Raw genomic sequence first — 20205 nt, 5'->3', positions numbered from 1 at the left:
GAGGAAGAAGAAGCACACAGGGTAGCCATAAACAGTCTTATTCTTAATACCCCAGGACAAACGGGCCCGTCTCACATACACACTCACACGGGGATTGTAGATGGTTGATGGTCCCCAACGCGTCCAGGCTCCAGCCCGGCTCCGGTCCAGGCTCCGATCGAACGGACGAAACCCAGCATGCAGCTTCGCGTATAGTGGAACGCGAACGGACAATTTATATAATGGGGGGAATATATAACTGCCCACTGCACTTGCATGGCTGGGTAAGTTTAAATATAAACTATTACTTTTAACTTCAGTTAGTATTTTCATTACATCACAGCTACTGAAAATATAAGTAAGTAACTGTTGTGGTCCCCCCTCCCCCCTTCCCCCGGCCCCTCCCCCCTCCCCTCCCCCCTTCCCCCCTCCCTCCTCCCCTCCCCCCCTCCCATCCCTCACCCTCCCCACCCCCCCCTCTTCTCCCCTCTCCCCCTCCCCCTCCCACTCTTCTCCCCTCCCCCCCGCTCCCCTCCCCTCCCCTCCCCTCCCCTCCCCTCCCCTCCCCTGCCCGGCAATGCCGGGTACTTCTGCTAGTACTAATAATAACTATTACTATTATAACCCTCCCCTCCCCAACTAATAATAATGGTAACTATTACTTTTAACTTTAGTTAGTAGCATTGCTACACGTGTTTGCTTTCATCGGCCATTCGGTTGTCAGGTGTCAGAGGGTGAAAGTACCCGGATGTACTTTCATACATGGTGTGCTCGTGAGGTACATGTACACATCCGCGAACTGAACATCCGGCCAGGCCGTCGGGTCGTTGATCCACACACTTGCCGGTAACCGGTACGGACAAATTGCAAGGCCAATTGCCGATAATTTGGTCTCGTATCTCTCTTTAGCTTCGCTTGGAAGATTGTCAAAATAGTTGTAAGACATGCTGATTTAAGTGGCCAGTAGTATGTGACGAAAGTCGTAAGTTAAATCGTTGCAACAACACAAAATCTAGCACTTTCCTGCGCAAGTCTGCAAACACAAAGCACACACACTGCAAGCGCGCGGCGTGATTGTTTTCATCGCTCTAGGGCACGTGACGCCGTTACTAAGCGGAAGTGATGTCACTCCGCCCCCACCTATAGCCGGTCGGTCTTTACTCCGAGGTGATCAAGCCGAAAATTGGCGTCACCTTTTGGCGCACGAGGGAGAAAAGGCAACGAGGTGCTTACCTGCGTGGAGCTCACGGAGCTTACATCCGAAACGCACGGACACAGAAACATGACACAACAAATGAAATGTACAATAATGGATTTAATGAAATTAAATCACGGAAATAAAATGAATGATGAGGTAAATCTATAATCCTAACTTCAGACGTCTCCACTCAGATACGAAAACAGGCAGGGAAATGATTAAAGAAAATAAAAGAAAATCCCCACTTTTTTCAGGCACTCAGCTCTGGTCTCGACGAGCACTTTTATGGGGTCGGTCGACGAGAGGACGCGCGTCCTCTCGTCGACCGACCGTGCCAGGTTCTCCCGGCTCCGAACAGTTCTCCTCGGTAGTTGTGGTGTAATGGAGCGTTCGTTATTTAGTGGACATTTTGTGTTAGCCGGCCTCACAAATGTAAAAAACATGGGGGAAAATCACAGGGAGCAACCACATATTGGGAGAACTATCCTTAGACCCTACCTAATTAGCATGCCTTCACCCCCCCCCATCCCCCCTTGAAGAACACATAAACAACTCTAAGCTTAGTTTTTCTACTTACATACATCGAGATGGGCTTCCTACTCGCACGCGGTCCATGCTAATTTACACAATCCTGCCTTCACTATGGTATGTCTGTCATCACCTACCCCCACAAACGTAACAATATGTATATATGCATACACACACATAGGTTTATATATATATATGGATACATATATATTGTCACGTCTGAACCTTGGGTTAAAGCAGGAACCGCAGTGCCGAGCTAGACTCTGAGATGGTCGAACGATCATTTATTATTTATTTTACTGTGTTTATTTAATTCATTCTAACACTTCCCTGTTCACCAAGAAACTTTGATCGGGCCAAATTAATGGCGGGAAACAGATAGCAGAAACACGTTTCTTACCTTTTAAAGGGCTTATTTATAGGTAAACAAGGAAGAGGGTAACAAGACGCTGTAAACAAAAACGGAACAAACCAAGCGAGTCAAATGGACACAAAGAGGTAAATGGGGATATTCAAACTTATATGTACAGTGATTGGAAATAAAAGCAATTCCTAACCCACGAGGCACCACAGATCACACTTATACAACAAAACAATTGTAGGTGAGACTTCCCTTTATCTGGTGCGTAGGGGGCACGCAGGCTGAAAACAGATCACTTCGGGGACCAGGTGTGGGATGATTCCACAGCCAACATGAGCACAATGAAAATGGTGTTTGGTGTAGAATCCAGCGATGATCCCCTCCTCCACCAGGCCTCGTGACCTCTGTATTTTAAACAAGCCCTCCTCTTCTTTGTCACGAGGTCTCTCTTTGTCCTTCTTCCTCAGGCAAGGTCTCTCACAATCTCCTTCTCATACGAGGTCCTCTCACGATCTCTTTCTCACACGAGGTCCTTTCATGATCTCTTACTCACACGAGGTCCTCTCACGATCTCTTACTCACACGAGGTCCTCTCACGATCTCTTTCTCACGCGAGGTCCTCTCACGATATATTTCTCACACGAGGTCCTCTCAGAATCTCTTTCTCACACGAGGTCCTCTCACGATCTCTTTCTCACACGAGGTCCTCTCAGGATCTCTTTTTTCACACGAGGTCCTCTCACGATCTCTTTCTCACATGAGGTCCTCTCAGGATCTCTTTCTCACACGAGGTCCTCTCACGATCTCTTTCTCACATGAGGTCCTCTCACTATCTCTTTCTCACACGAGGTCCTCTCAGGATCTCTTTCTCACACGAGGTCCTCTCACGATCTCTTTCTCACACGAGGTCCTCTAACGAGCTTTCTCATACGAGGTCCTCACGATCTTTCTCACACGAGGTCGTCTCATGATCGCCTCCCTCATATGATTTCCTCTCACAACCTCCTCCCCCTGGGAGGAGTCCCCTCCTCTGGCCGTCTGGTGCATGGGGGTGGCACCTATTAAAAAATAAATACAGGATGGCACTTCCGTCTCCATGGCACATTACGTCACCATGGCTAACACACACTGGCCAGACCGATGAGAAGTTCTTGACGTCTCTCATGAGAAGTTCTCACCCAACTTTCCCATGTGCCTCGTTCCGTGTGCCTCGCCAACTAGTCCCGCCTTCCATGAGGTGTTCACGCCCATATATTAAGATTTAACCTGTCTATGAATTACATACGCTGCCTCGTCAGCATCGCATGTGACAAACAACTTAACCTGTCAGGTCCCTGTTACATGTCAGTCTATCAGCTACTCGAAACACATGGACCATACTACACTTACCACGGTCTGAGTCTGGATCACCCCATTCCACGTAACTATATATATATATATATATATATATATATATATATATATATATATATATATATATATATATATATATATATATATATATACATACATACATAAACATGCCGATATGTATATATGCATATGGGCATGTTTACACGTTGTGTAAGCAATAACGAACCGTGCTTTGTATGTAGGTACATAATAAATAGAAGCTTAATGATAGGCAAGCATCACCGACCTCCTGCAAGATATCAATGGAGGGGTTGTTGTTTTTTGTATGTACCTTAAGAACGCGTTTACGTTTTTTCCGTAAATTTTCATTGAGGTTTTTATTTCACAGTTAGAATTTATAGAAATTCCTAATAAAATTTTTTTTTAAAAGGATTGAGGTTAGGATTTTTTTCCCATTTTTTTACGGACGTGTTTATGTTTTTTGCGGTACATTTTTATTTACAGATGCTTTCCAATGGTTGTGTGATTTTTCCCCGGCGTACCGGCTGCGATGTCCGTCAGCACAGCAAATTTCAGCTTTCTACGACAACATTAATATCAGTCAGTGAGTGTGTGCTTATAATGAGCTTTATATATTAGATATATTAAAGATACATAAACTTTATTTTACTGTTATTTTTGTTGTTTTTGTTGTTGTTGTTGTTGTTGTGGTGGTGTTTTATTGGGGGTCTTTTTTACAGTTGAAACGGCATTTCTTTTACTGTTGCATCTCCACCCGAGAACTTTTTGAACGGCCCTCATATGTTTGGTACAGAATTGGCAGGAAAAATGGATATTGGTTGAGGAGGGAGGGTTTACATGGAGGAGCTAGAATGGAGGAGGACGATCTGGTGCATGGAGGTTGTTTCTCGTCTAGCTGGGGTTGTTGTTTAAAGGTCACCGTTAGCACTGACTCTATCCCCTGTAAATTGAGAATCATGAATTTGTGATTGGGGCTTTGCTAGGCATGGAGAGTCCGGCAATTGCGGGGTGGTGGTCGTTTTTCGGGGGAGGCATGAGCATGGAACATAGGGGGAGGAATAGGCAAGGGAGGGTGGAGGTGTCAGCCCTCTTCCCTGTTAGGCCTCTACACGGTGCTCGGCAGCGTGCCGGCTGTCAGCTTTAGTTAGCGAGAGAGCCGGGCAAGGTATGACTGGGTCGCTACATTATGCATGAGTCCGCGCAAATCGCGCATCTCTCCAGCATGAGTCCCGCACTCGCTCCGGAGCAGGGGATGAAAGACTCGGATAACGGAAACGGCGGAGGCATGGCGGGCGAGTCCCACACAGGATATCCATGCCGTGGTACGAAGGCTTGTACACCTATCAGGAGGGGGATCCGGCCAGGGTTGGAAGGATCGGATGAACCCTCTCACCCCTTATCCAGACCTATTGCCCCCTGGTCTTTTTTCATGACAGATACATAACATCATTGTATTTTCAAATGAAATGGACTCATATTGTCACATGCAATGGAAGAGAGGCAACCGTTTCACTGCAGCCCACAACCTAATGAGCAGTAACCAAGGGAAGAGGGTTTAATAGGAAAGGACATATCATGAATGCTTTGAGGGTGGAAGCAAGCATGCTAATCCCCCTCTTCACCCACATTCCCACCATGCCCCTTCCAAACACACACATTCTGTTCAGATTTCTGACTCCCTTCCTAAAACCCTGGGTACACAACAGCACACCATCAATCACAGGATCATCACCTATCGCACAAGCCACGTTCCAGGTATGTTTTTTAAGAGGTCCACACCACTTATTGAGTGGTCAGGATGAAGTCCGCGTCTTCTTCGTTCTACACTATTACATACACGGAGGAAAAGAACCAAGCGATCATCACTAACAATGCATCAACATGTAAACAGGTGTTGGCCGAATCATTACACCTATCTTGGTAAGAGGCATGTCTGAAGGCTTCCTGGCAGGTAAGTTGGATGGTCTTTGTCGGTGTCTTTCCGCTCAAGGCAGCTGGAAGGACTAGGGCCGTCTCGCGAAGCGGACCATGGAATTCCGAACGTCCATATTTGTTGCTTTCAGTGAAGTTTTGTGGAACCGCTTATAAAATATGAATCAACTGAATTCTAAATGGTCTACGAGGTTACAAACCGGAGAACTTCTGAGACGGCGGCGGACGATATAAGATCATTGTTGTCGTTGGGAAGTTGACGGGAAGACCAATGTGCCAAAATTGTCACCAGAGTTTTCATATCAAGGTGATTGCAGATTATAGGCTATGAGCCAGACCCCCCAAATTGACCGGTCGGTACCATACAGATGGAGTAAGGCTCATTGTGATTTTTAGCAAGATATATGTCCCTAGATATGAAAAAAAAGTGATAGCAGTGTATAACTCTCGGCCATCTCTGCGTTATCACCCGAAATATTATTATACGCCTGCTTCGCTTCGCCAAAAAATGTGATATTTGCTAAAATTGGAATAAATATGTTATTAAGGACCACAGAGTGCCGAGATCGAGATCGAGATCGTATTTGTTCGAGAGATCATGATAAACCCAGAGTGTGGAGCAAGTTTGCATGCATTGTGAAATATAATGTAGCTGATGTTACAAACCTACTTTAGGATACTAGCTAATACCAAAAATTACACTGAGATACCAAAAGTAGTAGACGAATAAACCTAAAATGTTCAAAAGCTATGTTTCGTTCCACAATATCAAAATTAGGGGGTATGGTTGAACATATTTTGAACTTTGCCAAAATATGTGCCCCAAACAACCACCATATTACAAAGTAATGATATATTCCAATGCAGTGGTTCCTTGCGAAGATTTTGAGCGGTCAAATGTTACTCTGGGAGTTTTCATTTTTGAAATATTGACAAAAATGTACAATGTGAATTCTGAACTCGAAGCGATTTCGACCACTTTTTCACTATATTTAACATATTTTTTGTCATTATATCAATATTTTGATAAATAACCCCCACAAATGTTCTATATTTCTATTACTATATTAGTTGGCATCCAGTATGCAAATTATTGGCACTCTGTGGTCCTTAAAAACATATTTATTCCAATTTTAGCAAATATCACATTTTTTGGCGAAGCGAAGCGGGCGTATAATAATATTTCGGGTGATAACACAGAGATGGCCGAGAGCTATACACTGCTATCACTTTTTTTTCATATCTAGGGACATATATCTTGCTAAAAATCACAATGAGCCTTACTCCATCTGTATGGTACCGACCAACCCCCTTGGCTCATAGCCTATTACAGTCGTGGACAAAAATATTGGCACCCTTGCACTCTTTTTCAAATAACTCACAATTTTCTCTAAAAATAAGTTCAAATTGACAAGTATTTTGTCTCCACAATTCTTTATTTCACTGTTAATATCACAGAACCTTTGTTTTTGTTTCAGAACTTAATAATATATCCTTTAAAATCAGAAAATAATAAGAAATGGCATTGTTAAAATTATTGACACCCTAGACTTAATATTTGGGAGAACAACCTTTGGACAAAATACCTGCAGTAAAGCGCTTCCTATAGCCATGAATGAGCTTCCTTCACCTCTCTAATGGCAGTTTGGCCCAATCCTCTTGTGCAAACTGCTCCAGTTCTCCCAGATTTGAAGGGTGCCTTCTCCCAACTGCTGTTTTCATATCTCCCCACAGGTGTTCAATGGAATCTAGATCTGGACCCATTGCTGGCCACTTCAGAACAGTCCAGCGTTTTGTTTGGAACCATTCCTCGGTGCTTTTTGAAGAGTGTTTGGGGTCATTATCCCGCTGCAAGACCCATGACCTTCGACGGAGACCCAGATTTCTGACACTGGGTTTAACATTGCGCTCCAAATTGCCTTGGTAATCTCCTGATTTCATGATGCCATGCACACATTCAAGGTACCCAGTGCCAGAGGCAGCACAGCAACCCCAAAACATCACTGGACCTCCTCCATGCTTGACTGTAGGGAAGGTGTTCTTTTCTTTGAAGGCTTAATTTTGTTTTCTGTAAACATAGAGATGATGTGCTTTACCAAAAAGATCTAATTTGGTCTCATCTGTCCACAGGACATTTTCCCAGAAGGATTTTGGCTTGGTCAGGTGTGTTTTCCCAAACTCTAGTCAGGCTTTTCTTATGTCTCTCTCTCTCTCTCTCAGCCGCAGTGGGGTCCTCCTGGGTCTCCTACCATGGAACCCCCTTTCATTGAGTTGGAGACGGATGGTGCGAGTTGAAACTGTCGTACCTTGTGTCTGAAGGTCAGCTTGAATCTGTTTGGCAGTTGATAGAGGTGCTTTCTCCGCCATTCAAACAATCCTTCGCTGCAATCTTCGATCAGGTTTTCTCTTGCGGCCACGTCCAGGCATGTTGGCTACAGTGCCATGGGCCTTAAACTTCCTGATGACATTGCGTATGGTGGACACAGGAACATCAAGGTCTCTGGAGATGGACTTGTAGCCTTGATATTGTCCATGATTGGCTACAATCTTGTGTCTGACCTCCTCAGACAATTCTGTGGTTTTCTTTCTTTTCTCCATGCTCATTATGGTACACACAGTGACACAAAACAGCAGAATGACTCATTTTCTTCATTCAAACTGGTTGAATGAGTGATTTTATATTGCAGGCACCTGCAACTCACGACAGGTGAGTTCAATCCAAAAGTAAAGTAGAATCGCCTGCTTGAAATATAATTATTTTTAACAACTTCTAAAAGGTGCCAATAATATTGTCCGAGCCATTTTAGGATTTCTGTGTGGAATCAGTTAGGATTTAGTAATTTTTCAGCTTTTTTGTTTTGTTCCACTGCAACACAAAGAAATACATATGTGAGTACCAAAATATTATTTAATTTCAACAATTCTCTGGAAGAAATGGTGAATTATTTGAAAAAACTGCAAGGGTGCCAATATTTTTGGCCACGACTGTATATCATGGGATACATGTTGGTCCATGACAAACTTTAGTGGTCGTTCACTGTTGCTGCGCTACCTCCCATCCTCTCAACTATGTCCATCTGGTTTTGTGCGCAATCCTTGAGGAATTCTATACACTCAAGGGGGCCATACGACTCCGATGAGGACAGCCAAAACTTAGAGGTACGTGTACTCGCCTTTGAGCCATCTAGCCTGGGTTCAAATCTCGCCCCAGCTATAAACTCTCATCTTGGTGATTCGCAGGCAAGGCATCAATCCGTGCGCCATTCATCGGAAGGATGTTAAGGTGGAGGACCCGTCTGTTTAGAACTGGTCGTTGGTAGGAGTGAAAGATTCCATGGTGTGTTTCATGAAGAGTAGGCCAGCCATCGCCGGCACCCTGACAAAATTACAAATTCCTGCCCTAAGTGACTGACTGCTGGAAGGTAACGGCAAACTACCTAGCATAACTCAAGTTCAGGCCCAAAAACCAAGAGGGGGACCCTGGGTGGAAAAGCAGAGAGAAGATGGCAAATACATACTTGGCATTTAAAATGGAATATTTTTTTTTTCTTGACTTGGATTTACTTTCTTAACTCAGTATATCAATCTGGTGAGTTTCTTTTACACTTTGATGATTTATTTGTTAAAAGACCCATGTCACTGATTGTCTGTCGCAGCAAGAAGTCAATAACAGGATTATATCACAGGTGGCGTGGCAAAATGTACGGACAGGTGCATTTGACGATTGGCTTCACAGTCGGGTATACAAGGGTTGTTGCGTTCTGTATTAGTGGAAAACAACTGCTGCACGTCTCCAAAAGTTATTGCTGCTTCCTCTGGAGATGGTCCGTCAACTCGACAATGCTGTTTGTCATGGAGTGGTGGCTTTACGAAATTACGGCATGAAACAGAGTGCTATTGCTCGACAGTATGGCATCACTCAAGGTCAGGTGTCAAAGATCCTGAAACGAAATGCTCAGAGGGGTGTCCCTACTCCAATACCGAGGCCAGGACGTCCCCGCAGAACCACAAGGAGGGATGATCTCCAGCTGCACCGGTTAGTCCGCAATGGCCGTACCAAGTCAGCTAATCGGCTTAGGGCTGAGTGGCAGCAACTGACAAATGTGCCTGTATCCAGAAGGCTCGTCAACCAACGACTGTTTCAAGCAGGCTATCGTGCCAGGCATCCCCTGAGAAAGCCATGCCTGACCAGACAACTCCGCCAGCGCCGATTGCAGTGGGCCAGAGAGCACCGTCAATGGCAGCCAGGTCACTGGAATCATGTGATCTTCAGTGACGAGTCTAGATTTATGGTCTATCGTCAAGATGGCCGCGTCCGAGTGCGCAGACAAGTGCATGAAGCCTACAACAAAGATTGTATAGTGCCAAGAGTCCAAGTTGGAGGTGGTGGGGTGACCGTTTGGGCTGCTTTTCATGCAGGGGACAAAACTGACCTGGTTGTTCTGAATGGAAACCTGAACCAGTTCAAGTACAGGGCCATTCTGGAAGAAACATTGCTTCCATTTGCTCGTGCAGCCTTTCGAGGAAACTTTGTCTTCCAAGATGACAATGCACGGCCTCATCGTGCTCGCATGATCCAACACTTTCTTGCTGACCGTGGTGTAGAGCATATGGAGTGGCCTGCCATGTCCCCGGATATGAATCCGATAGAGAACTTGTGGGCAGAATTAACGCGTCAAATCGACCACCTGGACCAGCAGCCGACCTCTGTGCGTGAATTGCAGTAGGCTATTGTCACTGCATGGCAAGCGATTCCTGTCCAAACCTTGGCAAATCTCGTAAACAGCATGCCTCAACGTGTACGTGCTCTCCTGAATGCTCGTGGGGGTTGCACGAAGTACTGAACTGTAATTTTACTGTCGGTAATCCCAGTCGTAATTTAACTTTTGTTTTTGTTAAAAACATTTTTGGCTAATGTGCAAAATAAAGAGATACTTCTGGAAAACGTACAGAAGTTTAACACAGTACTGTCCGTGAATTGAGTTCGATATCAGTTTACATCACTTTCAAGGATCAATTTATTTGTTTCGAAATGTCAAATGTGGTTTTTGTTTCTTTTAAAGGTCACATTAACAAAATCTAGAATAATTTCAACATAATTCCAATGAACTTTTGGTTCTAAGACATCTTGAAAACTAAGTTCACCCCCACAAAAAAAATATTCCATATTAAATGCCAAGTCTGTATATATTCAAGATTGGGGTTCCGCAGATGTTTGGCCCATGGTAAAATGAAGAGGGTGTGAGAGGCTTCAGGGAACTTTGCAGTCAAACAAGGAGCATTGCAGATCGCACCAACAGTGTAAACTAGTGGTCTCACATTCTTGAAAGGGTCTCCCAGAGTCTTATGCTCAGTTTGGCTCCAGTCGCAAACTGGCAGAGAAAAGGACCCAATATTACTTGTGATTGAGTGGCTTCGGGCCTCTAGCTTTCTGGTGACTTTGGGAACACCGACTCCAACAGTACCTTCTAGTAGGCACTGGAGAACCACAAATGAAACCCTTACGTTAAAACGAACCCCCAAAAAACCCACCAATCCTTCATCCGGCAACCTGCCCCAAAAGCTTCCAACAGAACCGATGTTCCGCTAAAGGCCCCTAAGGGACAGGAGTAGCAGCGGACAGCCGAGCACCCGATGTCGATGATATATTCAAAGACAGCTTGTCTTTTTCTGTACAGATCTGTTGAGTAAACTACGTTTGATTGATTTTCACGGAATAATTTGTCAAAAACTCACCCTGACCTAATTTTATACCAATGGAAAACCCACTGTGATGCAAGCGTGTTTGGTCACCATCTGAAGTTGAAGAGTCTTCCATGATGGTTCTTGACAGACATTGATAAATCGACAGACACGCCATCAGATCTATTATAATTGTTCCTAAAGCTCTGGTTTCTCACTGGAAGTGGAGAAAGTTTTTACATCTGTGCTGGAAACCACCATTCAAATCCAACAATCAGGTGATGCACACAGAACAAAGCAGACTGGCTTGAAATTGTGTCCACATTTCATATCATCACTCTGAAACATGTACATTCTGATAGACTTGACTTGCCTGGACATTAGAAACAGCGGCTTATGCCTGAGCATACACTGGCCACAAAAGGTGTCAAAGAGTAGAGGATGAGCACATAGGAAATCCGACTGAAACAGTGAGATCGAAAATCCACAAAAACAAAGTTTTTTTAAAAAGTTTTTTTTGAACAGGGCCAAAGGCTCATGGAATTCCACAAATCAGTGGTCTGTCCTCCAAATGCTGAGCGTCAATCAAGGGGGCAGCACGTACCATTTTAAAGTCTTGAGTATGACTTAGCTCGGGAATGAACCCCAAAACTCCTCGACTCAGAGCGAAAGATGTGATATCAATAAATGAAACCAAATTAGATACACTTTTATCAAAACATACATGATGACGAGCTTCGGTAGCGTAATGTTTATAGAGCATCCGCTCTGAGTCTGAGAGGGTTCAAACCCTGGCCAAGTCCTACCAAAGACCCGAAAATTGGTATGTGCTGCTTCCTTGCTTGACCGTCAGCAATTAAAAGGATAGAGCATGGACAAACAATGCTGGGAAGGCAATGGCAAACCCCCCCAGTATAACTCTTGGTCAAGAAACTGCTTCGGCAGCACCAACGCTCTTTAAATTTAAACTGTATAAAGTTTGAAAGAATTAACCCCAATTGTAAACTTTTAATTGAAGAAGAAGATTCCCTCCTGTTCCCCTGAAAATGGTACCATGCCTTATTCTAAATTGTTTCCTATTTAATATTTATGTCTCCCCTCATCCTATCGCACACACCGACGGCAACAATTGCAAACATACATCATTCTATCATTCCTCTCCAAATTTGGTGCGAATGTACCTTGGTCCAATACATATTGAGTGAGAGTTTAAAGCCACTTTATCGATTTAAGCCCCCAATCCGATTTTAAGGGGTCAAAGGTGAAACACAAAAAATCACACATTTTGCCTTCAGCGTGTATCTCAGTCAGTGAAGATTGAAGTTGGAATAACGGTGCTAATTCCAATGGGCCATGTAGGGATCCGCAGGAAAATCTCCGGTGAAAGTCGTTTTTGGAATTCTCCAATGAAATTTTTGAAATGTTTGAATGAATGAATGGAATTTTTGGTGATTTTTTTTGGAAATTTTGGAATCGAAGTTCAAACTTGGTGACTGTTTTCCAGTTTTTGCTTCACCTTGCTTCTGTATTTCAACCAATCCAGGCAAGAATTGGCAAAGAGCCTTACCGCAGCATCTGCAGATTGAAGGAGTTGGACTTTGGTCCTGTGACTTCCTTTTAATTTCATAGGGGTCAAAGTGGATGATGGGTGGAGAGGAGGAAGAGGAGAGAGGAGGAGACTCTCCAATCGTAATAAAATATAATAACTCCAATGGTAATGCAATAATCATTACTCAGTGTGACAATATTCCTTGGAGGTTTCTGCACTGTATTGTAAGAAGAAGAAGAAGAAGAAGAAGAAGCAGAAGAGGAAGAAGAAGCAGAACAGGAAGAAGAAGCAGAAGAGGAAGAAGAAGCAGAAGAGGAAGAAGAAGCAGAAGTTGAAGAAGAAGCAGAAGCTGAAGAAGAAGCAGAAGATGAAGAAGAAGCAGAAGATGAAGAAGAAGCAGAAGGGGAAGAAGAAGAAGGATCGAGTTGGCAGCTTTCTTGCACAAGTGGCACAGCCATGCTCTGGGGTTTGTCATCACATCTTATGTGAACTCAGCACTCACTATGTCTTCATGGAAGGGTTCCACATTTTTTTTCCTGGACTGAATTTTCATCTTCTGAATTTGATAGCATCATCAGATTGACCTGTGGAAATAGTTCATTCACAAATTCATTCATTCCCATTGCAATATTTTATTTGTGGATTCATTCATTCGTTGTACCATGTCAGAGACGCAATACTTACTCCCATCAACACGAGGGTCAATCTGTTTGTTAAGCCACTGTCCCATAGAGCCTGCGTTGGTATACGATGGGCTACGATGGCCCAAACCAAAGATGGCCCACGATCACTCTGAACAAGTCGGCATGAACTGATGGCTGATGGCTGGGGTTTATATACCCCCAAAGTAGGTACGAGGACGCACGAGGACGCACGATGATCCTGCGTCCTCGCAGGATTGTCGTACGACGGTCGTACGATGGTCTACGATTATAGGATCGTGGACCATCGTAGACCATCTTTTGAACATTTCAAAAGATGATTTTCCAACCCACGATGGCCACAAAATCCTACGTCGACGCAGGATGGGCTCCACGATGCTCCACGATCCTACCATCGTAGACCATCGTATACCAACGCAGGCTCTATGGGACCATGGCTTAACCGGTGGTAAAATGTTAACCAGCACCCAAAGGTAACAGAGTCCCTTTCGAGTTAGAGTTGGCCACGCCCATTGGGGAGCGGAACTGACTGAGGCCGAGGGGGCGTGGCGTTTCAGGCTGAGAAAGACGCAGGGCGCAGGCGGCCATGTCTTTATGAGAAGCCTGAACGAAGCTGCGTGAGGTGCCATCCAAGGGGGGAGAATTCCGGAGGAGATCTTAGTGTTGATTTGGGAAGAAATACAACACGTAGATCCACTACCACTTTTGCCTTGCCTTTGCCAGTTTTGCCAGTAAAATTCCATCCTTTGGCGACTCTACCGAAAAATTATTCCAGATGGAGTAACCCGAGTGAAGTTGTGTGTCCGAGTCTACCGGGAAACAAAATTTCTACACAAATATGGCAGTACGTGTGTGGACTTATTTTTACCTGTGACGTTGCAGGTCTACAAGAGCTCCGCATGGTTGTTGTTATGGTTTTTTTTATTTTTATGCGCACCCATTGGTCGGATAGCTATCGGACCCAACCCACATTTGTCGCTTGACTCCACCCACCATGGCACTCAGACAAAAGAATATGGCCGCCATCTTGGTTTTCTGGTGGGCCTAACACATCAGGCCTCTGCTGATATATGCACTGTTAAGGATTGTTGCGTTAGGTTTACATTGGCTTTGTTTGGGTCGAGTGTTACTCATGATGAGGTAATCCAAAAATGTAATCAATGTCGAATAAATATTATTAATAAGGTTTAATCAAGAGAAGTTGAGTGGACAGAGGAGGCTAATATATAATATATTTAGTGTCGCAGGTTGTGACCACAGTGAGCTCATTCTTGTTCTTTACAGGACGAGGCCCATGGAAGAGCAAGGCAAAACTGACAGTGGGACAAACATTATAAAAGAGGATGAACAAACGTGAAAAAAAGAGGAGAAGGAGGAGGGAAGGAAACACTGAAACCAGTGAGTCTGACGGTTGCTTTAGGTTAGGAAAGGTTAATGGGGGTAATAAAAATGATGGGAGATGGCGGTGCACTGCTTGCTTGAAGCCCTGTAGGTGAGACTGGGACAGGACAACCTGTGGAAGGTGGTCCAATGGACGGGAGAAACGAGGAATAAACATTTTAAACAATTTGAGGATATTTTATAGAGGCCATTGTGGATCATACTGCTAAACATGTGATGGAGAGAATACATCTTCAAACCATTTCATCGACCCCATCCTGATCTACGCCGTCTCTGTACCCCCGCTCACCCTTCCTCACCGAACACTCTTATCTGCGGGTTTCTCTGTCCCTCCCCCCCCCCCCCTCTCTATTTTTCCTCTTGCTCGTTGCATTTGTCTGCGTCCACTTGTTGTCCTACTAGCACTGCATTGTCTTTTTTGGCCCTTATGTCTCCTCCTTCTTCCATGAGCCTAGATTTTGTTGTCATTTTTTTAACCATCATAATCATTCCCAAATGCATATTGGGAACGGTAGAGATGAATTGGAAGGCTACAGGTAACACCATCTATCTGATTGTTGATCTGGCAGAACGTTGGCAATCACCTCAAGAGGGAAGTGGAAGCTTGTGCCTCATTGTTCGATGGAACAGAGGAGGGCCCGACATCACATCGTGCCTTCGTCATGCGACAATGGAATTCTGCAAGTCCTTGGGATCCCGGTCGAGCACCTGTACAACTCATCGAGCCGCAAAGTCTCTCAAATCCCACAAAATGATGGATTGATGCAACAAATGGTTATTGTGGGCCTTGAAATGGAGAACCAAAGTTTTGTGCAGTAATGGGACTAGGTACACATTCTTCAAATCTGATGGCATGGGGGTCTGGAGCATGTGTTAGAACAGTAACCGCACGTTCAAAACCAACATGCAAAAAAATCCCACAGAATCTGATAGAAAACAGGAATGTACTGTGCAAGTCATGGTCCCAGAAATCCCACATCCGGCCAGACAAAAACGGGGAGTGGATGTTCCGGTAATGTTAGGCGCAGGAAGCCCTCAATGATATGAAGAAGTCACACACCGTGACTTGTTCTGCATTGTTACCCTGCGCTCGTGAAGCGAAAAGCGGGGTTAAGCATTCAGGTACGTACGTACGTGTGCCGTGTGCCATGTGCCGTACGTGTCTGCATTTAAAAAATAATCATTTTCTCTGCAATTTTTGGTCCGATTGACATGAAATTTTCACCATAGGAGCACCTCCTTCTGTAGAATATTTTAATGATTATTATGACGTCATAGGTCACGTGGTACAGGCGCCATCTTGGAAAAAATTCGCACATCAATATCTCTGAAACCACTCCATGGAAAAAATTGAGACCTGGCTTATTGTCATTCCCAATATGCATCCAGGTGAAAAAAAAAAAAAAAAAAAAAATTGTCAAGTACTCCCCATGGGGAATAAGATATGATAATGATTATGTCATCGGTGCTTTCGTTATGACGTCATAATTCAACAAGTACAACACTTATCTGATCATTATTAATTTTTTTTCAGCAACTGTTGGTCTGATGGACACGAAATTTTCATCATAGGAGCGCCTTTCCTTTAGAATATTTTAATGATAATCATGACGTTATAGGTCATGTGGTACAGGCGCCATCTTGGAAAAACCGAAAAATGTTGCACCTCTATATCTCCAAAACCGCTGCTTGGAAAAAATTGAAATGTGGCTCATTGTAAAGAATTCCATATGGGGAATAGGTGTTGTTAACGATGACGTCATTGGTGCCATAATTATGACGTCATAATTCGACAGGGGCAACGCTTAGTATGATCAGTTTGAAATGTATTGAGCGTGATCTGTGCAACAATTATATTAGAGAATATAAATTTATGATGTCATCGCTCACGTGGTCTGGCAGCCATATTGGATCAAAGAAAAAAAACATGTTCAAAAACACAAGAGTTGGCTCACAATAAGTTGACTGCGCAGGCTAAGTATTCTATGAATACCATCTAGTTATTTGTGTGTCCCTTTACTTTTGGTAGGTTAGTTTATATGATCTGTACATAACTTTTGTTCGTTTGAAACAAAGTTTTGATGTCCTTAGTTACACCGATAACAGTCTAAGCTCCTGTATTACAAGCTATCGGTGAAGCTTCAAATCCTGACCCTGCTGGAAAAACAATGGAAAACGATTGTACGGTGGAATCTGAAGGCACAGGTGGATTTGAATGAGTAGAGGTGTTTGGGGGTGTGGGAGAGATGTGGGAGGGGTTGAGGGGGGTGGAGGGAGGGTTTCGTTGTTCAAGACGACTTGGTATGGTCACTTAGCATGCGGTATCAGAAGCCACACCGCAAAGATGACAAACACCAGGCCTGAGGATTAGTCCAGGTGGAAACGTTTGGAGGGAATTAAAAATAGGAATCAGACAGAGCCGCAAGCGGCTCATATTTTACGGATGACTTTTGCTTCCCTCTGAACGCATTTCCAGTTTGACGCTTCTTGTCCATTCGAGATGATGTGCGCATGAGCAAACCTTGACAATCATTGGTTTTTAGCAACAAGGGCAACGTTTGTTTAACTCCCTTTAGCTTAAATACCAAACTACCCATGCGATCATGTGTACCTTGGAAACCCGAGACATGAATGTGTCTGTTTTTCATATTTGTTTACACTTCCAGGGTTTTCAAGTCTGTGGACTTGCCCACTCTGCACACATTCATAATGCTCTCTGTCCTCTCCTTCAGGTGCAGCTCCGACACAGATCTCTCTCTCTCTCTCTCTCCCTCTGTGTACACGTGTCTACATTGATGGATGATGGACATTTAGACTTTTCTCATTTTTCCCAAACTTCTTGGTAAAGTGAAGCAACTTGCAGAGTTTTGTGACTCGTGAGTGCCTACACATGTACCAGTTGCTTCCTCTCTTCTATACTCAGTCTTTCCTTATGATTCACTCTTAGTCGGTCGAACCGAGGATGGAAAAGACTCAGGTCTTGCATCGGACATCTTGCCTTGCTGATAATATTTGATAAATCCTTTTTGTAAGAGGACATATTGGACACTTTTGGGGAAGTCATGTAAGAAAAACCTTGTGTTTTGTTTTTTTGAAGTTTGGTGGTAAAAATGGGGAAGAAGCTGCTGCACGCAGTTCCGCAGGTGGAAGTGAATTCACTGGCGGCCTCGGGGGGTGCGGAGTGCAGACGCAGGCATCAGGACAAGCGTTTCGCTATGGGAGTTGGCTCGGGCTAGAATTAAGCCGGGTGTGGCGTGTTGTTGTCACCTTGTTAAGCATTATTAATGGAGCGTTGAGCTTCCCTGCGGGCAGGCAGGTGTTGCGAGGATGTACCTGTGGGTAAAACGGTGCTGTTACACAAGGAAAAACCTCCTACGACTATGAGGGGCTCGAGTACCGACATCAAAAATTGGACAATTGTCAGGTGGCAAATGAAAAGACCCAAACGATCTGCGTACGGTGAACCAACTGAACCAAATGCACTTTGCAGGATGACCCAAAAGAGCACTCAGTAGAAAGCACACCTCCACCTGGTTGGCCATATCACTCAATGGTGAATAATCACTTAAACATTATACTAGCCGGATCCGGATTCGGATCTTCACCAAAATTGAATCGACTCGTCCTTGTCACACACACAACCTGTCCAACAAGTTTCGTCCAAGTCCATCCATAGCTTTTTGAGATATCCTGCTATGTATCGTTTTTGGCCCTATCTCCCAATGGTGAAGATTTAAAACGAAAATTAAATAATTCTCATATCCGAATCCATATTCAGATCTTCACCAAAATTGAATCGAATCTTCCTTGTCACACACACAACTTGTCCAACAAGTTTCGTCCAAATCCATCCATAACTTTTTGAGATATCCTGCTATGTATCGTTTTTGGCTCAATCTCCCAATGATGAAGAATCACTTTAAAAATTAAATAATGCTCATGTCCGAAACCATATTAAGATCTTCACCAAAATTGAATCGAATCGTTCTTATCAGACACCCAACTGGTCCAACAAGTTTCGTCCAAATCCATCCATAACTTTTTGAGATATCCTGCTATGTATCGTTTTTGGCCCTATCTCCCAATGGTGAAGATTAAAAAAGAAAATTAAATAATTCTCATATCCGAATCCATGTTCAGATCTTCACCAAAATTGAATTGAATCTTCCTTGTCACACACACAACCGGTCCAACGAGTTTCGTCCAAGTCAATCCATAACTTTTTGAGATATCCTGCTATGTATCGTTTTTGGCCCTATCTCCCAATGGTGAAGATTAAAAAAGAAAATTAAATAATTCTCATATCCGAATCCATATTCAGATCTTCACCAAATTGAATCGAATCTTCCTTGTCACACACACAACCGGTCCAACGAGTTTCGTCCAAGTCAATCCATAACTTTTTGAGATATCCTGCTATGTATCGTTTTTGGCCCTATCTCCCAATGGTGAAGATTAAAAAAGAAAATTAAATAATTCTCATATCCGAATCCATATTCAGATCTTCACCAAAATTGAATCGAATCTTCCTTGTCACACACACAACCTGTCCAACAAGTTTCGTCCAAGTCAATCCATAACTTTTTGAGATATCCTGCTATGTATCTCGTTTTTGGCCCTATCTCCCAAGGGTGAAGATTAAAAAAGAAAATTAAATAATTCTCATATCCGAATCCATATTAAGATCTTCACCAAAATTGAATCGAATCGTTCTTATCAGACACCCAACTGGTCCAACAAGTTTCGTCCAAATCCATCCATAACTTTTTGAGATATCCTGCTATGTATCGTTTTTGGCCCTATCTCCCAATGGTGAAGATTAAAAAAGAAAATTAAATAATTCTCATATCCGAATCCATATTCAGATCTTCACCAAAATTGAATGGATTCTTCCTTGTCACACACACAACCGGTCCAACAAGTTTCGTCCAAATCCATCCATAACTTTTTGAGATATTCTGCTATGTATCGTTTTTGGCCCTATCTCTGAATGGTGAAGAATCACTTTAAAACTTCTAGTAGCCGGATCCGAATCCGGATCTTCACCAAAATCTAATAATTTCATCCTTGTCACATACGCTACATCTCTGCCAAATTCCGTCCGAAGCCGTTCACAACTTTTTGATATATTTTGTTCACAGACAAACGGACAGACAAACAGACAGGAGTGAAAACATAACCTCCATCCACTTTTGGCGGCGGAGGTAATAACAAACTTTGCAACATTCTTTGTCCATAACATCTAATAATTGACAGTGTTCTTGAGTGTTTTTTTTTTTTTTAACGATCCTTTGATTGACCTTGTACAATGGAAACAAACATTTCGAACGACCAATCACAGAGACGAAGGCATCGCCGATCGATGCAGTGATACATGTGTCGTCATAGGCAGGACAATGGCACACACACAAGACACACGTATACCTCTCTTCGGCCTTGTAGCTCAGCGACAATTACAAGTAATTGAGGCAGATGTCGCTTGTTAGAGCAGGTAGCGCTTCCTGGGATGTTGTCCTTGCCGATGGGAACAAGCATCATC

This window comes from Myxine glutinosa, chromosome 14 (assembly GCF_964187855.1).
Source record: "Myxine glutinosa chromosome 14, kmMyxGlut1.1, whole genome shotgun sequence".
NCBI classification, from domain to species: Eukaryota; Metazoa; Chordata; class Myxini; order Myxiniformes; family Myxinidae; genus Myxine; species Myxine glutinosa.
Note: the sequence above shows the minus strand (reverse complement) of the source record.